At 41.9% G+C, this 22,397-nt stretch overlaps 1 protein-coding gene across 3 annotated transcripts in view; it reads left to right on the forward strand.

Moving 5' to 3' along the window:
- Positions 1-1,237: 1,237 nt before the first annotated feature.
- gli1 (GLI family zinc finger 1) overlaps positions 1,238-22,397 on the forward strand; it is a 54,323-nt gene continuing 33,163 nt past the window's right edge. The window contains exons 1-2 of one of the 3 annotated variants that reach the window (XM_080891107.1): positions 1,238-1,579; positions 15,559-15,626. The gene's annotated coding sequence lies outside the window, so the exon portion shown is untranslated. Of the gene's footprint in view, positions 1,580-13,023; positions 13,170-15,558; positions 15,627-22,397 lie in introns of those variants that run through there. The other 2 variants (XM_080891106.1, XM_080891109.1) reach the window with 2 other exon arrangements.

Genomic DNA, 22,397 nt, shown 5'->3' on the forward strand with positions numbered 1-22,397 from the left:
GGTGAGACCCTCACGAGCGATTGATGATCGGGAGCTGGTCGTGAGGTGTTAATCACTTCTCGTTACCCCACGTATACTACACGATGCACGATGAAGGCCAAAATCGGTCCGATCACTCAAAAATCGGCTCAAAATGGGCCAAAAACCGCACAGTGTGAGCCCAGCGTTAGAGCAGCAATGTTTGTTCAGAGAAAGGGAAAAATGGGAAAAGGAAAACACCTGGCTGGAAAAAGTTAATATGGGCATGTGCAGTGAATATCAGCGCTATGTGGCCAGAAGTGTGATAATATAATTTATTTTGTGTAATAAACAACTGCAAGGATAGATGATTACAACAAATAGATGACTAATACATAAAAGTAATACATAGATGAATAATGATGATGAGTTAAGATGCGTAATCATGGGAACAAGCGGGTTTACAAACAGGAGCAGCTGATTAGCATTAAGCCAATTGTACTAAATGCACTAAATGTGCACTGTTACAAGAATGTTTTTCTTTCTATTGTTTTCTATTATTTTAAGTTAAGCAGGACAGAGTTCTTTTAAAGAAAGATTTACTTATATTCTCAAAAGTTAAGCATGACAGGCTTCTGTTTAAGAAGGAGACCTGTTTTATTGTGTTAATGTTGTCATTTTGAGCTAAAAAATAAATGGCTAAATGATCATTTGTTTCACATGTGTTCATATCACAAAGAATACACATCTACTTAAATCAAATTCAAGTCAAATGGTTAAAAAAATAATTTCACACACAAAAAAAGAGCTAGAAAATTCACCACACTGGGAAGGGTGAAGACAACTGGGTCGCCCGGCCCTGGCCACGAGGTGTCCCTTATTTATTTTTCAGGGAGTTGGCAACCCTATACACCAGTAAAGTAAACACAAACATTTATAGAAAGATTATCCCAATTACTAGATAGGAGCGCGCTTTATATAGACACAGCCATGTCCATACATGTATTTAATAAACATGCGCATGCTGTAATGTCTTTACATAACCACCTTTATTGCTGTAAACGAATCTGCCTTTTTCAGAAGGAATGGGGTGAGAAATGGACCATCTCTCGGTTTCGTTGGGTATTCTGGTGCGCATGTTAACTTTGAAGGGAAGGCTGAAGCAGCGTGGTCCTTTTTTTTAAGAAAAACAAAAAGTGAACTTCCTGTTTCGGGGTGGTCCACAGACTGTGGAGAAAGGGAGGGAGAAAGGGAGGGAGGGAGCGAGGGGGAAGGGGGTGCACATTCCCGCATTGGCTGTGCAGCCGACTCCAGGGTGCTTTGCGGGACTCCATAGTCGAACATGGGGTTTAATTTTGTCACCGTTTACGTAAAGCGGCTCTGAAGAACCAAACTATGGAAAAGCGCTCCTGAAGGAGAACAATGTGTCGGTTTCTGTGAACAATTCACTTATCTCCATCCGAGCGCGCTTGGCAGAAAGTAGAGAGAAAAAAGGAGAGACGCGAGGCTTTACTGGAAACTCAGACTTACTTTCACGGTCCTTGGATCCTCAGCGCTCTTCCAAGGACTCTGGGAACCGAGTCAGAAAGTTTCATGCTGAATGTCCCTGCATTAACCTGAGGTAAGCAGTGCCGCTCATTTATGCTCGCTCCTCAAATCACAGCCGATTACTGGTAATTGTTACCGGGCTGAAGATTCTTCATCCTCCGAAAGTTGAGTTTAAGTACTTGAAACTTTTCTTAAAGTGAGAAAATAAATTTCAGTTGTGTCACTAATGGTCATTTAGCAGATGCTGCGTGACTTTTACCTAATTCAGGTTCTATACTTTTAAAGTTTACAGTTTGCCACTCCAAATTTCAGTATTGGACCTGTTTAATTTCTCTGTTTATCAACCAAAACCGAGTTCAGCATTGGTCCATCTTCACTTGCAAATTGTTTCTTCTGCCTTTTTCTGCCCATTTGTGGAGATGCACGGAGTGGCTCAGAGTTTGGACGTGACATTTTAAAGTTGTGCGTTCATCTCCTGGAGAAGTTCTTCCATGAGAGGTCTGACCGCCTGCACGGTATACACTCATCCGGCACTGAGGAGGGCGGCAAGGCCACCCGAGAACAGCTGTTTCTTGTAACCTGAAATACTTGAGGTGCCAGTGTCTGCTCCAAATGTGAGGTCCTGCCAGGGCACCCACAAAACAACACCTCACTGTGTGAGGCTTTAGTGGACAAAAAGCTCCTGTACATCTCTTATTAACTGACTTTCACTTCTGTCTTTCTTCTGGGGAAAAAAAGGGGATATGAATTGAATAACCATAATCTGTTGTTAATCTGAGATAGATTATGGATTCTAATCTAATTATCTCTGCGAGAGGCCACTGTAGCTGCTAATGTGAGAAGATTAGGCTGCTGGACTTCATGTAGTGACCCTGCACTGAAGAGCGTCAACACTGGACTCAATGGGAGAGCCAAACACGTATTTATTCCAAAGTGACAGTGAGAAGTGCTAGGCATACAAACTCACAACCTCCCTTAACAGTATTTGCACAGACGCGCTCACATGCACACACAATATATACACTCCAATAACATGTGAGGGGAAGAGAATTATAGAATTATAAATAGATATAAATTACAATGAAATAAATTTACATTTAAAGGTTTATAGGCAGGTCTGGAGGCATTGTGGGATACCTGCTGAGCGTGATAGAAGCGTTTAGCTCAGAAGTCAGTTTTTCTTGTGTCACGCACTCAAGCGACGTTGATATATTTTATTCAATTCCATTTCAGTGAAACTCAGTGCAACATAGATTTAGCTTTTTACAAGTATTCACACTCTACTCAAGGTTGAGTTGGGGGAGAAACTGAGGGGGGAAAGTGCACTTGTCCTTTGGTCACATGTGAAAAGCTCTGCAGGGGAGCTTCCTCACCCTCCCTGGTCTTTATCACGTGTGTTAAGACCAAAAGGCTTCTTAATGGGAATGCTCTTAAACAAATACACCATCCAGGAAGCGACTGTCCTCCTAGAGCCAGACACAGGTGAGGACTGAGCTGGATTATCAGAGCCATATCAGAGCAGTGATAAGTCTCTCTCAAGCTGAATACAATTGGATGTGGTGGCACGAACCGCTTCCATCTTGGTAAAAACGAAGGAAGAAATGTTTGTCACTTTAAATGAAAGGCATTTGTTGCATCTGCTTTACATTTGAATAAATCTTTGGACACTGAAACAGCTAAACTTGAATTTTTAAATAGCTGTCTGTGGCATTTATGGTGTGGACAACCTTAAATGTTGGCATTATAAGGCGACTGGTCATGTGATACACATGTAACCAAAAGCAGGCAGCAACAAGTGCTGTGTTTTTGTCCAGATTCCATTTTAGTCCGCTCAGCAAGAAACACGTGTCACGTGATGCCTACAACACCCCCCCATTACACACACACACACACACACACACACACACACACACACACACACACACACACACACACACACAATCCTCCTCCTCTCCAATACCCTCCTCCCACCTTCCAGAGAGGGGGGGCGTGAGGTGGAGGAAAAGAGGGGGGAGAAAGACCACCCTCACTGGGATCACAGCCCCTCAATCAGACCCTTTCACACCCTGTGAACCTGAAACAATCAGGGTTTAATAGCAGCTGTCTGTCTGTGCCGGCCCTGGCCTAAACCACGTAGGCTCACAGTGCACGGCCAATCGGGTTCGGCTGCAGAGAGAACAGAGTAGACAGGCATGGGATGCTCCAAAGGACACATAAGCAAAGACACACACAGACTCACAGATAGTCCTTTCTGTCTGTATCCCCTGCTATTCTTTTCTCAACTCCGACTATGCTCCTTTGACTCATGAAGAGGTGGTCTGTTTGATTAGATCTCTGATGACGGGGTCTGGTATTTGAGGCTTATGCTGGTTCTTCAGGTTGTGATTCTTTGTGTGTTTAGACTACAAGAAAACTTCAGTTGAGTTTGTGTGTCACCATTTATCTGCAATTGTTCATTGAGAATGGATACATTTTGGTTGTGATGACATTTTTGGTTATCTTTAAGCCCCCCAAAATCGGAATATTACTACAAGAAGCCTCAAACATGTATGCCAAAAGTCTGTTTTCACCATAAAAAACTGAAGCCTACAGTCAGTTCACACAAAGGATTTTGTAAGATCCCCTCTTCCTAGAATCCGTCAAATGATGCTTAAATGAAGCAGAGGAATGAGGGGGCGGGGAGGGTGGTTGTTACTAAGTAGTGGGCTGACACCAGAGGGCAAAGGCATTAGACACTTAGAAATCTTGAATCACATTAGCCAAAGGGCAGCCATAATAGAAAGGGGAAATGTTGCAGTCATGGGAAATATTCAGAAAATCACTGTTTGTGGTCACTTGGAGCTTTCCCAGCCACTAGAGGATGTACCAGACAAATTGCGTTAGTGGTGATTAAAAATAATAATAATCTGCAGAGATAATCAGTTCAAAGCAGTAGGAAAACGAGACACAGGTCGGCTGGAATTGATATAATTGCTTTGGTGGAGAGATGATGAAAAATTGAAGCCACAGTGGTGAGTTAAGACTGATCCCACAACTGATTTTTATTTTGTAGATGAAACATTTATCTACTAATCAACCAAAACAGTTGACAGATTAATCAGGGATGAGAATAACTGCTAATGGCAGCTGTAATCAAATTTTATAGGTGCAGTCCAGCTGTTTCCTTATTTAAAAAAAAATCAGGAGTGGCTCCAGTGTGGAAACATTGTTGCTTTAGTGGAGCGCAGCAGGAAACTTTAAGAGTAATGTTGGTTCTTTTTTACATTAAATCCTAAGACTGAGCCTGAGGGAATATGTGCATGCATGTGATATTAAGCATGCTGCACGCAGTAAAAGGTGGGGTCGATTCCTTCTCCATCGTCCTTTCTTCTTCTTTGAATTAGGGTGGCGGTCTTTTATACATTCATGTGTTTGTGCACATGTGTGCGTTTAAGCGCAGCAAAGTAGGTCGACTGTTAACTATCATCTCATGTGGTCGATATTAGAAATCAAACTGGTGCTAATAGGATCCAGGTGAGACTGTGAATAGCTTTTATATGCACTAACAACCCACATGGATACACACTCATTTCCCACTCGGTTTGCAACAATGGGCGTGTGGTTGGGGGTTTCTTTGAGGGATGGTGGTCGACTGTGGATGAGAAAAGAAAGGAAGAGAAAACCAAATCTGATGTTGTAATTTTGTAACGATTATATTCAGTCGTCCGATCAGATTGGTAAAAGCCAATCAAGCTCCTGTGTGTGAGTAGTGACTATGTAATGAGCTTGTTGTTTACAGATGTGTGTGCGTGTGTGCATGCGGGTTCATTCACAGAGTTTTTGTGCTCTTGCAAGATTATGTACCCGTATGTGTGAGTGTCGATTGCTGCGTGTGTTTCAATGTGTGTGTTCTCAGCCGCTGGTGACTCATGGCAGAAAGCGAAGAGGAGGCGGTGTTTATTATTTCACCAGGTTGCCATAGACACGCAGAGCAGACACGATGCATTCGGGTGCTGCCATCATCAGTGTAATTACGACACAGTTGTCTTATAGTCACCCTCCTCGCTGCCTGCGTCTCGCTGACTTCCACCAATACAAACGGATAAACACCGGTGTTACCCTTACGATTTCAGCGGTGTAGGGTTGCCCTGAGATATCACGCCTGATACGATGAGTTGTTAAAGACCTCTGACTTCCTCAACAGGACGCATGCTTCAGAATTTTCCTTCTTCTTTTTTCTCTTCCTCTCCAACAAGAAGACAGATCGCTCCTCGTTAGCACTTTATGTGGAAGCAGCAACATTTCCAACAGTTCCGTGTGCTGGAACGATCATTTCCAATCCCATTTGGTTAGAGACAGAAGTAGACAGAGTGAGACGAGAAGTTAAGAAGTGCAGAGGCGTACTCGTGTTGCGTGTGTTGTGATGGGTCTTCTGGAGAACAGCTCTGTTATCTAAGATGAGATAACGTCTTAGGATTCCTGGCTTGGCATATGTTCTCAGGAAGCCTGCAGTTGAACCATATACTCAGCTGTATGTATAAAACACATATATAGCACAAAATATGCGCTTAATCGTGCCGTGCTATGCTGCATTTTTCATGCAGTGAGATGCAGATGCACGTGGATGTCGATAGCAGTGTGTGTCTTGATTTCTTGTTGTTGTTTGTTTGTTTTTTGACACGTCACTGGTGAGTGCAGCATTACTTTTTTGATCACACGTCACAGTGCACGGTAGTGTGCACAATATAAACATTTATCACAGTCAGTGCTTCAGAGTTAATGGGAAATTTTTCACCTTTTTTATATTGAAGTGCATGATTTAAGAAAATGTTATAAAGATAACAAGATAAGATTTAGGCCTAGTATTTACTTTAAAATACTCGCAGTTACTGCAACACTTCTGTTAGTTCCCCCCGATACCCAGCCACGGTGTAGAGGAGCATCTGTGTGTTTTAATCACATTTCTCGGAGATAAGAACTTTGTGTGCCAAGTCTGCCAATCCGAAATGAAGCTAAGCAGATTGTGCAGATCTACTTACCCATTTGTATACATTTTTTTTCTGAATGACCTCAGTGTCAGTGTGTTCCAGGTTTATAGGGGTACAAAACAAATTTAAAACAATGAATGGCCTAAACCACATATCATTGTGGCTTTGTACTGCATGTTTATGAGAGGAGTGGTGTGGTCAGTCGGACCCACAAAGAGAAAGATACAGATTCTTTCTCTTTGTGTGTGTGTGTGTGTGTGTGTGTGTGTGTCTTCTTTTGTTACTTCCCTTCCAAATATTCAATTTCTTTCTAAATAAATCTTACTCCTTGTCTGCTTGCCTTGTCTTTTCTTACTTTCTCATTCTTTCCCGGCTGCTCAGCCTCTTACGTCTATTTCTATTCCTGCTTCGCTGCTCTTTAACTACAGCAAGTGTGATTTGTGAGAAGCTACAGTGGCCAGCCAATGCCACGTTAACCAGATTGGATGCTATAACAGGAAATCTGTCCGCATTCACGGACATAGTATAGTGACGCACGCATAACTTGCTACCACTGCGAGCCAAATGATACACTGACACGAATCTGCTGCGGGTCAGAGGTTACTTCACCCGCGGTCATACGGCCTCATTTTTACTACAGCACACCTGACATGATGTTCAGTCCGCAGAGCGCTTTGATCAGACTTCATGCTCCGTATGGAAAGTTGGCCTCTCACAGATGATTCAAACAGAAATCTCCACCTTCATTTTAAATTACAAGTCACATCTGTTGATTGCTTTCCTAGCAGGAACAGGATGATAAATCTGCCTACAAAGAGAAGCATCTGCAACCAAACCAAACCCATTCGAGCTGGAAAGCACGGCAGCGTAGGATTAACAAAAGCGATGCGTGTGCTTGTTTTGTCGGGTTTCTGACGCCTTAAACTGAAGCGACCGAACGGTTTCTTCTTCTGCAGCATCAAGTATTGTTTACAGTTATGTCCCCTGTGGTCTGCTGACATAAAACATAACTGGCCTACTTTGTTGCTATTGAGAAAACAATCCCCATCAGGAAACAACAAACTAGTGAAAGATTGTGTTTTGTGAGACACAATTAACTTCATTTCAGCAAAATGCATTGTTGTTGTCTCCTTTACAGTAGAGACAAAGAAGAAAAAAACACTTCCCGTGATTTTGGTACATATTTGCAAACTTAATTAAGCCTTTAGGAAAACAATATTGTTGGCAGACGCTGAGAAAGAACTTTCCATTTTCATTAACAGTGGAATTTTCTTTTTTGGGGGGAAGTGAAAGAAGGGAGAAAGAGAGTAAAGGGTGAAGGAGTAAAATATTTCATAGTGGCTGTGGAGTAGTTGGAGTGAGAGAGAGGGAGAGAGATGCAGATTGTTTTAAATCCGCAGCGAGTCAGGCTCTCAAATTTATGCCCATGGGCTGCTTCTTGGGTGGGCTGCAGGGAGGGCGGTGCACTAGATGGAGCAGGGGAAAGTTGCCGACTCCAGACTGTTCGCCTTGCTCTGAAGCTTTTCCTGCTGGAACACATTTACAACTCAACCGTCCTGACTGGCTGACTGAGTGCCTGGCCCTGCCCTAACTGACTGAACTACAGGGACTGATTTTTCTGAAGCTTATTGAGCAACCGCGGTTTTTCAGTGTGTTTGACGGCATTTCTAGCTTTAAGTGACGTCTTTCTTGTTTTCAGTCTTCTCTCGAAGTCTTCAGAAGTGAGAAACGATTACAGTATTTTTGCAGTTCTTGTGCATTTTCTAGATTTATTTTCAAAAATCAAGCTTTAAAAAAATCCCTCACTTCAAACGATTTCCTCCAACAAGTATTTTGTACAAAAGCAATGACAGAAACAATTCACATCTCGGCTTAAGAACTTGGATCAGATAAGGCATAATTCTGGCTCCTCTGTATTTCGTGCCAGCAATGACTGTTTGTTTTGCTCAGCATGGGAAAGATCCGGGCCCACATCTAGCCTACAAATAGATTCCCTGATGTTTAAGATGAGCGAGAGTGGCTCACTTAACAACCAGCTATCGAGCAGTGTTTTTCACTGTAGTGATCCAGGGCTCCATGTAAGCTGCCCCCAGCATCATTTCAACCTTTTAATATACTTAAAAAAGATCTAAAATAAAAGTGAAACTGTAAAACAGTCTAACCGAGTTTTTCCTCATGTCGAGTCCTACTTTTACACTGAAAAACCAGCTCAGTTTCACAAATGTTTGAAAGGTTTTCCTGCCGCAGCACCGGCACAGGACTGAATGCACAGCAAGGGGATTACATCAGGAGCATGTAAATCAGCTCGCAGCACAGCTAACATCTAAACTTTAGATATAGAAAATGGTGTTTTTTTTCAACACGATAATGTGCTGACACTCACAAGCTTAATGATACATGTGTATATATATATATATATATATATATATATATATATATATATATATATATATATATATATATATATATATATAAAAACACCCAGCACGCCCCTGCGGGCGGTTTATCCTTCAAGCTTGGGTCCTCTACCAGAGGCCTGGGAGCTTGAGGGTCCTGCGCAGTATCTTAGCTGTTCCCAGGACTGCGCTCTTCTGGACAGAGATCTCCGATGTTGTTCCTGGGATCTGCTGGAGCCACTCGCCTAGCTTGGGAGTCACCGCACCTAGTGCTCCGATTACCACGGGGACCACCGTTACCTTCACCCTCCACATCCTCTCGAGTTCTTCTCTGAGCCCTTGGTATTTCTCCAGCTTCTCGTGTTCCTTCTTCCTGATATTGCTGTCATTCGGAACCGCTACATCGATCACTACGGCCGTCTTCTTCTGTTTGTCTACCACCACTATGTCCGGTTGGTTAGCCACCACCATTTTGTCCGTCTGTATCTGGAAGTCCCACAGGATCTTAGCTCGGTCATTCTCCACCACCCTTGGGGGCATCTCCCATTTTGACCTCGGGACTTCCAGGTTATACTCGGCACAGATGTTCCTGTACACTATGCCGGCCACTTGGTTATATATATATATATATATATATATATATATATATATATATATATATATATATATATATATATATATATATATATATACACACACACTGCCACCATACAAGGCCAGAAGCAAATTGTTGCTGTGGTATCAAAAAGTATTTAAAATGTTGTCTAAACTAAAACGTTTAAGTTAAGAAAGAGAATTAAACTTCAGTTAAAGCATTTTAAAAAAGCTACGTCTGAAAAAGAGAGAGGCTTATGTGGGCACCTCTTCTGCCTGTGTGTCTGGCTGCTTTGCCAGCTAATTCACTCTGAAGGTATTATGGTTATTTGAGGGCTTGTAAACCATTAAGTCTTTATTTACAAGAGAAAGAAAAGAGGGTCTGGGTTAGTGCGTGGGGGCGAGCTAGGTCTTGGTACAGGCACTGACCCCACCATAAGTGATCAGAACAACTGCGTTTCTCAACTAGCGGGCCCGTGGGACATCTGGTCCTGCTCACAGCAAACTGCAGACCACTCCTCACTTACGTAATTGAGCCCATTAATTACGCAGGGACGGCCTTCATTTCCTTGTAGCCAATAACTAATAGAAAGAGAGCCAGTAAAGAAGAACTCTTAAGACATATATGATTTTAGGGGATGTGGTGAAACATGAAACAAGGCCTCCTAAGGTTAACAGTCCACAGGCTGTGCTGCAGCGTTGTGTGGAGCAGGCCTGTCACAATAATCACTTTAGTTTGGACCGTAAGCTGTCCCAGAAATAATTGCAGGAATTTCTCTTTGTGCCATTTCCACAAACATTTAATGGCCTACAGGACTTGTAGTTCTTCTTCTTAATAAATACCTGACATTGGAGTTGAATATGGATAAATATCCTCAGTCAATGGATTCTAAATAAGAGAGAAGAGCAAAACCAAAACAATAATAAAAAGGACTCTCAGACTCCCTGTTTACAGAGTCATTTGATTGTTTGCTCTAATGGGATTTCCTCTTTTATATGACTTAACCCAAAGTCTCTGTAAAAGAATGTTTTGCTACTTGGCAGCCATCTTGGCGTCACCTCAAGGCAGCCGTTTTGAGTCAACAAGATCGTGCACCTATCAAAGTGGACGGGGAGGGGGGCTTATGCTTTAATTTACATTTCCAGCCAGACATAAAAAAATTAAAGACTCAAAAAGTTTGGTGAATTTACCATAAATTAAGGTTTAAAAACAGTTTATCCTCTTTAGTTCAACACTACGTTGCAAGTTTCACAACAGCACCGCTATAACGGCTGCAGTAGACCAAGAAACATTTACCCACATCTTTAATCTTTAAGTAGATTTGCCCGTCACCCCACCTCAGCTGGTGTCAAGTGTTATTGTGGCAACACGATTGGCTCATATTTTGTTAGGAAGCAGATGATTGGCTCTTGGTGGGAGTGGTGAGACAGCCATTAACTTTGGCATTACAAAAGTCTCCACTACTTTTCTGTTCGGGGTTCTTTGAAATGTTCTCACACTGTAGCTCTGGACTGTGGGTTTAAAATCAACACCATTAGGACTAATTATTCAGAACCTTCTGGGTGTGATTATACAGTCATTAGGGAGGAAAAGAACCAGGTATTAGACTGAAGTAGCATCTCCATTTCATATGGCTCACTTTCTGTGTGTGTCTGAGTGAAACTCTGACCCAAAGACCACATGAAATAATGGAAGAAGCCAACTAAAAACGTCACGTCTGAAAGAAAACATCGGCTCATCCTGCTAAGGTGCTTTGAAAACACTTTCTCACATACTGGTTGTTGTGGAATTTCAAAGTAAAGCTTGAGACGAGTGATGGTGCAACACAGCTGTCAGTAAAACTGTGCTCTGAAGTTACATCTTGTGGTGGAGTTTGTTGTTTCTTGAGCACCAGTAGCCACTGTTGTTGGCCACACACAAAGCTCCCTGCAGGCCATTTTTCTTGGAGAGGACCTGGAGTAGATGGCACACCTAGATGTTGTGACTGGATGGATGCAGGTGTGATGCCTGTGGTTTCACATCATCTCCTGAGGAGAGCTGCTGTTAAGGTGGAATGGAAATTTGAGTGTAATTACAGAAAACGTAAACCACAGCTTAAAAACAATGGAAACAAACCATTAACTACGACTACTTATTGTCTGCTGTTCTGATTTGATACACTATATTTGATATGTCTGGAGCTCAGGATGCAAATTGTGCAGTCCCGGGCTTCCCATGCCGTGAACTGACCTGCCGCTGCACTCAGCGTGAAACAAATGTTGGAATGACAATGTGACTGTCACAGCTGTTGTTGTTTCAGGTCTGTAGCTGTTGTCCTCTCATCCTCCTCTTCTTGTTCTCATCAATGTCTTTTCACTGTCTTTATGCCAGAGGGGTGGTGCAGTGGGGTTAGCCTGTGGGACCGGAGCTGCCACAGTATTGCACCTGCTAGCAGAAGTTTGAGGAGAGCGTGAGACAACGGAAGAGTAGCTGGGGGGTGAGACACTGTCTTTCTGTCATTGTTGGGCAGAAGCAGAGAGAGGGCACGGTACAGTGAAAGGAAGAGGCTGTGAGACTGCGCTTCTTGGTCTTTGGGCTGCGGGGGGAATCGCAGTACCATGCTGGGCATTTATGTCGGGCTTATGGGACCGGGCTCAGATGAATACACAGAGAGTCAACAGGGATCCACGCTCACTTTTCTGTTCTCACCCCACGTACAACGCTGTGGATTCTCACTGTGATAGTCTGGCAACCTGTGGTTCCCAGCTTTTCACCCAGTGCATGCATGAAACACTGCAGCCCCCTTCCATACAGAATGAATGAAAAATACTGCCAAGGTGTTTAGATCTTTTTTTCCAGATATCTTTATGCACGTCACAATGTGTCTGTGTGTGCGCGCATTTTTAAATCCTCTTTTCTAGATAAATTTGCTTACACAGACATGCTTTTTTCTTCTTATGACGTTATTAGTAAAATCAATTTTAAATAAAGGCAATTTTAAATAACACTGACAGTTTTATTAAAGATGTTTCTTTAATAGTCCTCGTTAAAGTAAGTGGTCTTGTAGTAAAATGAAAGTGGAGCGCACACCTGACGTTTGAGCGTAATCATTTGGTGTTAGCTGCATTTTGCTTTCTTGAGCTTGTAAGATTACCATATATAAGATTAGCTTCTCTAACATGAACGTCTCCTCTGTTATTTTGATTAAGGTTTAGATAAGTTGTGTATAAAGCATAGTTCCACGTAGTTTACAGTCTGTGCTGATCCTCTAATCCCTTTTCTTTATAATCTGATAAAGAATATTTCTGAATTAACATATTACCGTGCACTCTCACTGCAGGCCTAATCTGATGACTAAGCAGCAGCAGGCTGTGACTTTGTTGGACTTTCCCGTCTGCTGCAGTTAAACCTTTTGCTTTGTCATTTCTATTCAGGACAGGTCAGGCAGTTGTTCCTCTGGAGCCCGTTTATTGGCCCTTATTTGCTGGCACCTGTACTCCGTTTAAAGCTCGGGCCAGCTGACAGACCGACAGATGCACGGTCGTCTGTGTGTTCTCGGTGTCGTAAGGGCAGCATTTCATTTGGGATACGAAAGGGAATTTGTTATGCTGTAGGGAACAGTCGGTGGATGTTCAAAGTTTCAAACAACAAAAACCCACAGGATCCCATTCAAAGGCATTATTTATCGACTCTTGTCTTCTCACGCAGCTGTGCAGCAGAAATGTGGTGAGCACTTGTGCGTTCGGTTTTGTGTATGTGCGAATGTTAGGTGCTGTGTGCACATGCCTGGGCTTACTGGGCTTACAGAGTGGGCGAAGGGTCCCAGATGTGGATGTTGTGCAAGGAAGGAAGTTGTTGGTGATTAGGTGAACTTTTGGGTGCACTGTTTTTATCAGATGCTAAGAGTCAGTCAGTTCAGACTTTGAACTCCTGAGCTTTGTGTGAAACATTTCATTCAACAACAAGCAAGCCTTCGTGAAAGTACTCTGTATAGCAGCTGCTGAGAGGACAAGGGATAACTCTGAGATCGTGTCAGCAAAGTCACCCTTAAATATCAGTGACGCTGCAAAATTTGACATTTGTATAATCCAGCAAAGGTGCATTGTGTTGCTTGTAAGCTTGACTTTTTATTTTTAGGGGCGAGAATATGCTCCTTCCCCTTTCAGAATACCAAATTGTTGCCTAATAACCAGAATCAACGTTTAACAATGACTGAATTGTACTGAAATCAACAGGTCAAAACAATTCTACAAAACCGGAGAAATGGGAATTGAGCTGGTAAAGATGGGACAACACTCTTTGCAGCTGCCATCTTTGGGGGTATTTATTATTTTGTGGTCAACAAAGTCACAGGTTGTGACTTTAAATGCTCTCTTATGTAATCAGTCACTAATATCTCAAATCAGTCAAATCTCAAATCATCATTTGTGAGTGTGGGGCAATCTTTTCTGACTGAAAAAAAAATTGAAATGGAAAAGAGACTTTGTTTACTTGGAAACGGGGTTACAGTTAGGAATCTGTGGTTTTAACACTGGAAAGAGAACAAATACAGAAAACAGCTAAAGTAAAACTATGACCTCGTCACTGTGTCAGAGTAATTCAGCTTAACCTTTTCTCAAACTTTTCTTGAAGTCCTGGATGGGTCCACTTTTCCACCCTCATTTCAGATCAGATTTTTTTCATCCCTCAAAGATTTGCTTCGAAGTAATGCAGCACTTTTTGTTTTCGCCTTGTATCTCAGTTCCTTGCAATCATAATCAAGTTACTTAACAACTCACCCCAACAAATCAGTGTTATAATTACAAAAGAACCGACATGTTCCAGTAAATGGTGAGCCGAATCCTTGCGGCTGCTCCCCGTCTTCCTCCTTCCCTCGTCTTGTGTGTCCCAGCTCACACTCCAGCTTCCTGTGGGATAGGGCCGAGCCTCGGGGCACAGAGATGTCTGTTTCCAGCCAGCGTGCTCGGTCACACATGCTCCAGCTTGTCAGACTGAGTTTGTGTGAGGGCAATGGGGTGTCAGAGTGAGAGCACGCGCATGTAAGCGCCTATACGTGTGTGTGTCTCTGGTCGTCTCCTTGTGCAAGTGTGTGTTTAGATGTTTCAGAGATACGGGCGCTTTCTCTGTGGGTGGAGGTGACTGTCTAGGACAAGATGGAAATTTCAATTAGGAGTTCACTGCAGTCCACGTTCATCTCAGGTTGCCTAAACACAGTTTGTCTTTGTAAGTTTTATTTGTGGGAGAGCAGCGGAAAAAAGTGTCTGAAATTTAAAAGACTGTAAAACATTTACTGTCTCTTGTTGCAATGGAAAATAAACGGTATATATACACAACTTACACACAGGCCTCTTTATTAGCCTGTAACTGGTAATCCCTCGGACTAAGATAAAGATTTTATGCTCACAAAATCCAAGTAATGAGTTAATGTTTTTAAACTTCCTGAAGCCCAAGCTGGCATCTTCAGTTATGCCTGTTTGTCTGCTGACTCCCACAAAATATTGATTTACTGTTTACAAGACAGAAACACAGTAAACATGCACACTGAAGATTCCTGAGCCACCGTTTTTACTTTTTAAATAATGCAAACCAAGAGTCAATCATAAGAATATTTATTTAAGCTTTAATATTTCTTTCTTGTTTTTGGGAGTGTGACTAACACGATATTCTACTGAAAAACAAGTTGTCACATTAACAAATGTCATCAGTCATATTTTATTCACTCTTTTTTAATTTTTTTTTATTCTGTAAACGAATTCTGCGGTTTTTCCTCAAACCAAAGTGTTCAGTTCTGTAATTTCACACAGTCAGGCTTTTGGCATGTTTATGTGGGTCCCCTTCATGTCTGATCACTTACTGGCAGTATGTTAGGAGACACTGTGGTGTGCAAACATCAATTCAATGTATGTGTATAACTGTGTAAGCAAAACCGTGTGTCTCTGTGCTGAACACATAGCGTTGCACTTTGCCTCAGTGCTTCTGCCCCTGCTGGTTGGCCATCAGAGAAGACTTGTGGTGTGTCTGAGGTGTGTGGCTTACCACCGTGTCACTGCCTGGAGGGCTCTCGCTGTCTGTTGTCACCTTTGTGCACCGACAGATGCTGTGCTTCCTTTCACAGACTAATCCAGAATAAAGTCGCTGACACGAGCGCATTATCATAAACACTCCAAGTGAAAAACCAACACTGTAAGTAATTTATATTTACTAGTATGGAATTAAACATTTTAATGGCATATGATATATGAAATGGGAACATAAGAGAACCACAGCCAGCTGAAAGTTGAGGCCTTGTTGATGTAAAATTTGTGGTTTCATCTAACTGGAAGTGAATTTTCTCTTTCCTTATGCTTTTATTTAAATGTAAAAGCTTTTTGCTGATAGTTTTATATGGTCCAATATTGCACAGATTTTTCCCCCTTTGTTACATTTCTTCCTTCATACATGTGCTGATGGTGCTGCACCAAAAACCTTGTGAATGCTTTGATTGCTAGCAGATTTCCACGATTGCACGTAGTTTTCACGGAAAATAACGACTTGTCTGCAAACACTTGCAAACTGCCGCCTGATTTGTAGCAAAACCTAGAAAAAGTGCAACAGTTTGTGTCACGCTCTTGAGTTTCACTACCACTTGTCAAGCGGTTGATGAGTCACCATCCATCTATCCAAACTGTGGGTTACCGTGGAAATCTCCTAGCAGCCAGTTGCAACAAGGTTTTTAGTGCAGCACTTTCTTTGTACCCAGTGACTGCCAGCTATAGTAAGCAAGCACCCACCAAATGGTCGGGCAATACACATTTTTCTTTAGCAAGTGGTGGTTGGCAGTGGGGTCCCCCGGCCTATGTGACTGGGCCAAAGCTGTTTTAATGTGTGCGCTGCAGCCTCAAAATTATGTAGATGTCTCCTGACAGAGCTGCGTGTGAAGGCAAATGTCTGCCACAGTAAGATCGGACAGTAAAGGATCTTTTACTGACCACCTCCTTAGTACACGCAGCTCCGATATGCACTCTCTATGCCATCCTGAACGGTGGTTTAGGGAGTGAAGATGCTGTCTGGTGCAAAATGTTAGAACTCTGGAAAATTGGTCTGAGGTTAACTTGTGAAAATGGCTTCAGATATTCACAGTTATAACCATGGAGCTCTGGTTGTATTTTACTATATGCTGTCGCAGACTTGTGCTATGATGGAAATCTTAAGAAACTGTCACTATGTCTGATCAAGGGAAAGTGCTCTGTGATAAAAGTAACTAAAGTTTAGTTTTAACACTGTGAAGACATTTTTTTTTCTACTAGTTCTACTTAATAGCATCTTGAGTGTGTAAGGAATTGGATATTTGATATTGGCCAATTTAGAGGAAATGATTGCAAGAATATTGTGTTTCTGTGAGATAAGCAAGAAGCAGAGCTGCATAATCCCAGTGTATATATAAACATGCATGCACATATGTGCACACACGTTCACCTTTACTAACACAAACTAATACACCCAGAAGTCAAGAAGGGGGTTGTTTTAACCTCAGCCCACAGGGGTTTGGAAGTTAACAGGAAGTGAAACTACTAAGAAGAAGATATTTCACTGATCCTCCTCTCCTCTCCATAAACACGCTGAAGAGCAAACGTTTTTAACTTGGAGTGTTAGTGCCAGAACTCTTCTGCTAACTGACCCGGGGCTCTGAAGAGCTGCACATAACAGGCGCCCACATTGGCTTTTGTGTGCAGGAGGGTCTTTACATAACCCACATAACCAAGCACATTGTCTAGCAACCGGCCGACTACTGAAGGGCCTTGTAAATGGAGGAGGGGGTCTACTTGAGTGGAGGGCAGTAGCCGAGTCGAGAGGCTAGTGGAGCTAAGCTAGGTCGTGACTAAAGTTTGTTACCCTGATAATGCCCAAGTGGTCCAGATGCAGGGAGCTTTCTTAACAGCAAAAAGCAAATAATGACTTGCCAAAGGATTCGTTTTAGGGAATTAGGTGGGAAAATGAAATGTGCACACAAACATTTTTATTTTCCGAAGGTGTGTCAAAAGTGTTTTTTGTTTGTTTTTTTTGCAAAAACTCAAATTTTTGCCAAAGCAAATCATTTCTTAGTTAGTTAAGGCCCCTCAGTGTGTTCCCTGCTACATTACTCCACAAAGCCTGGCCTTCTTCACCCTGTTTCCAGCGTTTGGGTCTGAGCCAGAATTCCCTTGGAGCTGCCCAGGATGTTGAGGTATATTTTTCCTCCCCACTCCCAACGATGAGTTTTTTCAACATGTTTTCTTTTTGCATAAGAGAAATATTTGCATGTTTCTTTCGTTACGCTGACCCGATCACACCCAAAAGATTTTAAGATGTTTGTCTGCAGTCAATGTGAGATTTTTAAATTTTGGGGGGACAAAAAATTAAATTATGCTTTGGCAGGTGGACACTGAGGACATTTTTATTCCACATTGACTTTCAGTACAAAACCAACTGTATCCCAGAAGAATCTCCCTATGCTGAAGGTCACCAAGCAGTCGCAGCAGTCATTTAAGTGGCAGCACAACAGGCTCTCAATGGCAGCTGTGATCCTAACACAGAGACTCATTATGAAGTCCACACTTCACCTTAGATCAGATGATAATGATCCATTTATCACTGACACTTGATGCCCCGGTCATTCTTAACAGCTCACTCCAGGACAGAGGAAGCCTCTACTGGTTTTCCTGAGATGTTGCTATTATCTTACAATACACAAAGACAAGGTGTCCTGATGGCTCATGTATGAGTCCTCCCAAAGGCCCCCTTGCTGCACCACTTGGAGTTTCACGCCATTGTCTCCAAGCTGCCAGAGCATGTAGGCCGGGGGGGTAGAGATGGATGTGGGTTGTATGGGTGCTTCGCAAAGATGTGTGAAATGGGAGTATGGGTATTAAGGGTCTTGGCTCAGTTGGGGGTCTATTGTCCTGAAGACTGAGACCCCTGCTGGCATCCATGATCTCCCCCATTGACACAGAAGCTCTGCTTTACTCCCAGTGTGTTTTTGTCAACCTCTTTCTCACTCTCTCGCTTTCTCTCAGTCACTTGCACGATCCCTTTTTTCAGCTTTCTTTTTGCTCTGAGTCACAGTAAAAGAATCTGGAGAGTCCTTCTCGCTGCCGTTTCATTTAACTGAATTCATACTTGACGTCTTGTTGTTGATGGCAGTGGTGACGGGCCACTGTCGCTGTGTTTCATTAAGGTCAATTAGAGATGTCACGATACCAGAAATCTAGTGATCAGTACCAATAGCAGTAGAGGTACTCAGTGGCAGGCCATTTATTTAAAATGTTAACATTCTATTTTGTTGACAGGACAGGCTGGAATGTGAAGCCTACCAATGCAACCGCAAGCTATCATGTTAGTTACATTATTTTAGCTTAAGCCTTTATATAATGTTGTTCATTGCAAAGATTTTAGCCTGTCTAACACAGCTGATGTAACCTACGTAAGTGCGATTGTGCTGGTGCAGCTAATTACCGTGTGGTTGTGTCCCGGTGTTTTATGTAGTACCAGCAGATAGAAACAAAGTACGGGGACTTTTTTCCCTCCTGGTTCCCCACTCTTTGTTGTCGTCAGTCTTTTTCAGGGGTAAACATATTTTCTCTCTCTATTTTTCGCCATCTTTGTACATTCCCTCGCATCCATTCCAATAGTTTCAGCAGCTCTGTAATTTGTGAGTTATTATATTGAGACATTGATTATTACTTCTTATATCGAGGCGATGATTGTTATTCTCTCACAGTTAAAATGAAAAAACTGTGGCAAAAAGTACTTGGAAATGCACAGGAAGTCTCATAATAGTCGCGTCTGTGTTGACCTGACATGTAGTTACATTTCCAGGGAGGTGGACGTCAGGTATCTGCACCATTCACCCTGTTGACTGCGGTTGGTCTTTCCAAATAAAATGTCAAAATTAAATGAAACTATGTAATTTATTTGAATCAACGAAGAATTTTGTAATAGAGCATCACTAAAATGTGCTTTATGTCTCCTTGTATATGGGCAGCCTTGTCCGTAGTAAAAGCTTCACACCTAAATTACTCCAAATTTTTTGCATTACTGCACGAGCCCCATATATCACGTATGCACGCTAGGCCAGACCCATACTGCAATTTCAGGGCTGATACCAGTACATACTTTTAAGCTTATTTTAGACTTCTGCGTTGAATCTATGCAGAGACTCTGTGCAAGTTTCCAACATTGTTGTGAGCATTTAAACATGTGTGTCGTTTGCCTCCTTTGCTCTGCAGCTGCGTCACGAAGCCAATAGTTGTTCATTTCTCTCCTCCAGTTCATCCAGAAGACGAAGAAATGTATAGGAGGAAATGACAATACTGAATGGGCCACCTTTTGCTGGTGGCGTTGGTCATGGTTTGACATACTTACGGTGTAGATTTACAGAAGCACAAGTCCACTGCAAACAGCATGTTTGTGTTATTGAAAAGTAAAAATTATACATTTATTGTTTATTAACTCACAAGTTAGCTCCCTGAAGCCACTCTACTTGACATAACTCGATAATGTGATTTCTGCTTCCAGTTCTGTCAGTAAAGAGTTTTCAAGTTGGAACATGTCAGATATACATACTGATATATGTCTGTGACAGGCCAGTACTGGCTGTTGATGCCGGTCAGCAGATATAGTTCAAATAAAATGTAAGAGCTGTGAAGTTGTTCAGCAGCATGATAACTGGGTTTGCTGAAGGAATACTGCACAAATTTCAGTGTGTTTCCTTACTGTGGTCCTAAAAGGTCCCTTAAACTGCAGCATTAAGCAGTTTGATTTTCTTGCTTGAGGATGATTCCAACTGAGCAGTATATGCATATCGATATAAATCCTTCCCTTTCTAATTGATCTCCTCTTGCCACCAGCAAAGACCTCTGGGTGATTCGGACACAGTTTTGAGTGTTTTTTGGGCAGATTGTGAATGTGTGTGTACATATACCTATTTGCACAGTGTTATCCAGCTTGTGTGAGGCCAACAGGAGTCACACGATTGTCAATAGTAGAAGTCTATAAAAACCTGTCATTGACAAAGAGAGAACAAACAGCCACGGTTTGTTCAGGATTTCCTAACAAACACTCCACAAGGAGGGCCGTGGTTAGTGGAGAGAGGAGGAAGGAGAGGCAGAGAGAGGCAGTTAGGAGTTGACTCTCCCTGAGGAACAACAGATGAAAGAGCAGTAAACAATTATGGTGACTGGATGCTGATATCCTAAAACTAAAGGTAAACACCCTAGCATCTGGTGGTATTGAGATTCTTGACTTTAAAAGCCATAATATGCTAGCACCGTTGAAGTTATATATTCATAAAGAAATCTGTTAGAATTTTGAATGAAACTACTTAATCGCAACAAGTGGTTAATTGTGTGTACAAGCATATATTAAGCTAAATGAGTGCTTTTACAGCGTTAATGTCTTAATTTGATTACTTGTAAGAAGCATTTTTATTTCATGGTAGACTGTTGAGTGGTTTAGTCTTGAAAGCTCTTGTGTAACTGGGTTTATTTGCAGATCGGCAAAGCCCGGTTGAACTTTTTAATCCTGAAAATTAAAAACCTCAAATTAAACGTTTCTGTGGTTAATCCCTTAACATTGAAGTCTTTTGACTTTACTGAAATGATGCTCTTTCTTTATAAAGTCCTGTTAGCATCATTCTAAAAAGGATTTCACTGGATGGCATCTTAAACAATCTTTCTTCAATTAACTATATACAAAAGTACTTAAATTCATTCAGGATGTGATGAAATAACAAGAACAAACTCATTCATGTGTGCGCATGCATCAACCAGCATGCACCCTGTTGACACTGTTGCTCCTGCTTTTTCTCTTTAGCTTAACGTTTTCTTACTTATTTCTTTGTCCTTTACTTAGAGTGCTCTTTCTTTTCAATCATGTACATAATGTCCTTAGGGATTATGAAAGTATTCTGATTCTGATTCTCAGTCACTTTATTCCATTACTGTGACCCTAAAAGTCAATTTTAAGTTTATCACATGTCTTATAAGCTTCATCTTTGTAAATGTATCAGAATGAGTAAATCAGAAAAAATGGAAGAAATACAAGCTAGAAGAAGAGAGAGCGAGATGTTGTTGGAGTACCTTTATAAAGATCTATTCAAGTACTTAACTACAAGTATTTAAGTAAAAGTACTTTAAGTTTGTAAACTTGCTTTTCAGCAATAACAGAACCATAAGGCTCAAGAAGAGTTTGTGTTGTCTGCTCTGTAATGAAACTGTAAGTTATAAGACCTACTGATCGTGTCACCGCAAATAATCACATAATAATCAATTTATTATTGTCTTTAACTGATGCCGGCCAATAAGAGAGTGAGACAAATGTGCAGGACAAAGAAAGGAAATGAAGGATATTTAGATTGTCAGGAAGCGTGACATGTGTTTGCCAGGGTTGACTTTTATCTTTTACTTATTTCTTATGCTAACACACTTTTACTCTCACTTTTTAAAGCTGTAATAAAGCACTTTTCTTTTTAAGAGGACCTGCTAATTAGTACATGTGTGAAATGTGAATAACAACAGTTTGCCTGGCCTGCACTGTCCCTCGGGATAAGCTGCCTCAATGGGAGCACAACAGCAGAGCCCTTGTGCAAACAAAGTGTTCTCGAATGAAGGAGGCATTTAAAAATGATCACTCTTCACAAACAGAATGCGATGCTCCTCTCTTTGTCATTCTCACCTTGTTTCTCTTTCACTCTCAAGTCACATCTGTCCCTGTGAGAGACAGTTGGCCCGCACTAAAACCTGGAGTCACAAATAACGTGCTCTTTTCTTTTTCCGATCATCAAAGGGCTTCATCTGTGTTCTGGTTGTGTCGGAACTTGCAAGGAGATGATCAGTGGAGGAGTGGCAAGCAGAGAAGGTGCTGTGGTGCTGGATATGCAACTTGGAAACCGGGACTGAGTGGCCAGGCTCGGGAAAGAGGGAAAAAATGAGGAGGGGG

This window comes from Rhamphochromis sp. 'chilingali' (assembly GCF_963969265.1).
Source record: "Rhamphochromis sp. 'chilingali' genome assembly, chromosome: 9".
In the NCBI taxonomy this organism is placed as follows: Eukaryota; Metazoa; Chordata; class Actinopteri; order Cichliformes; family Cichlidae; genus Rhamphochromis; species Rhamphochromis sp. 'chilingali'.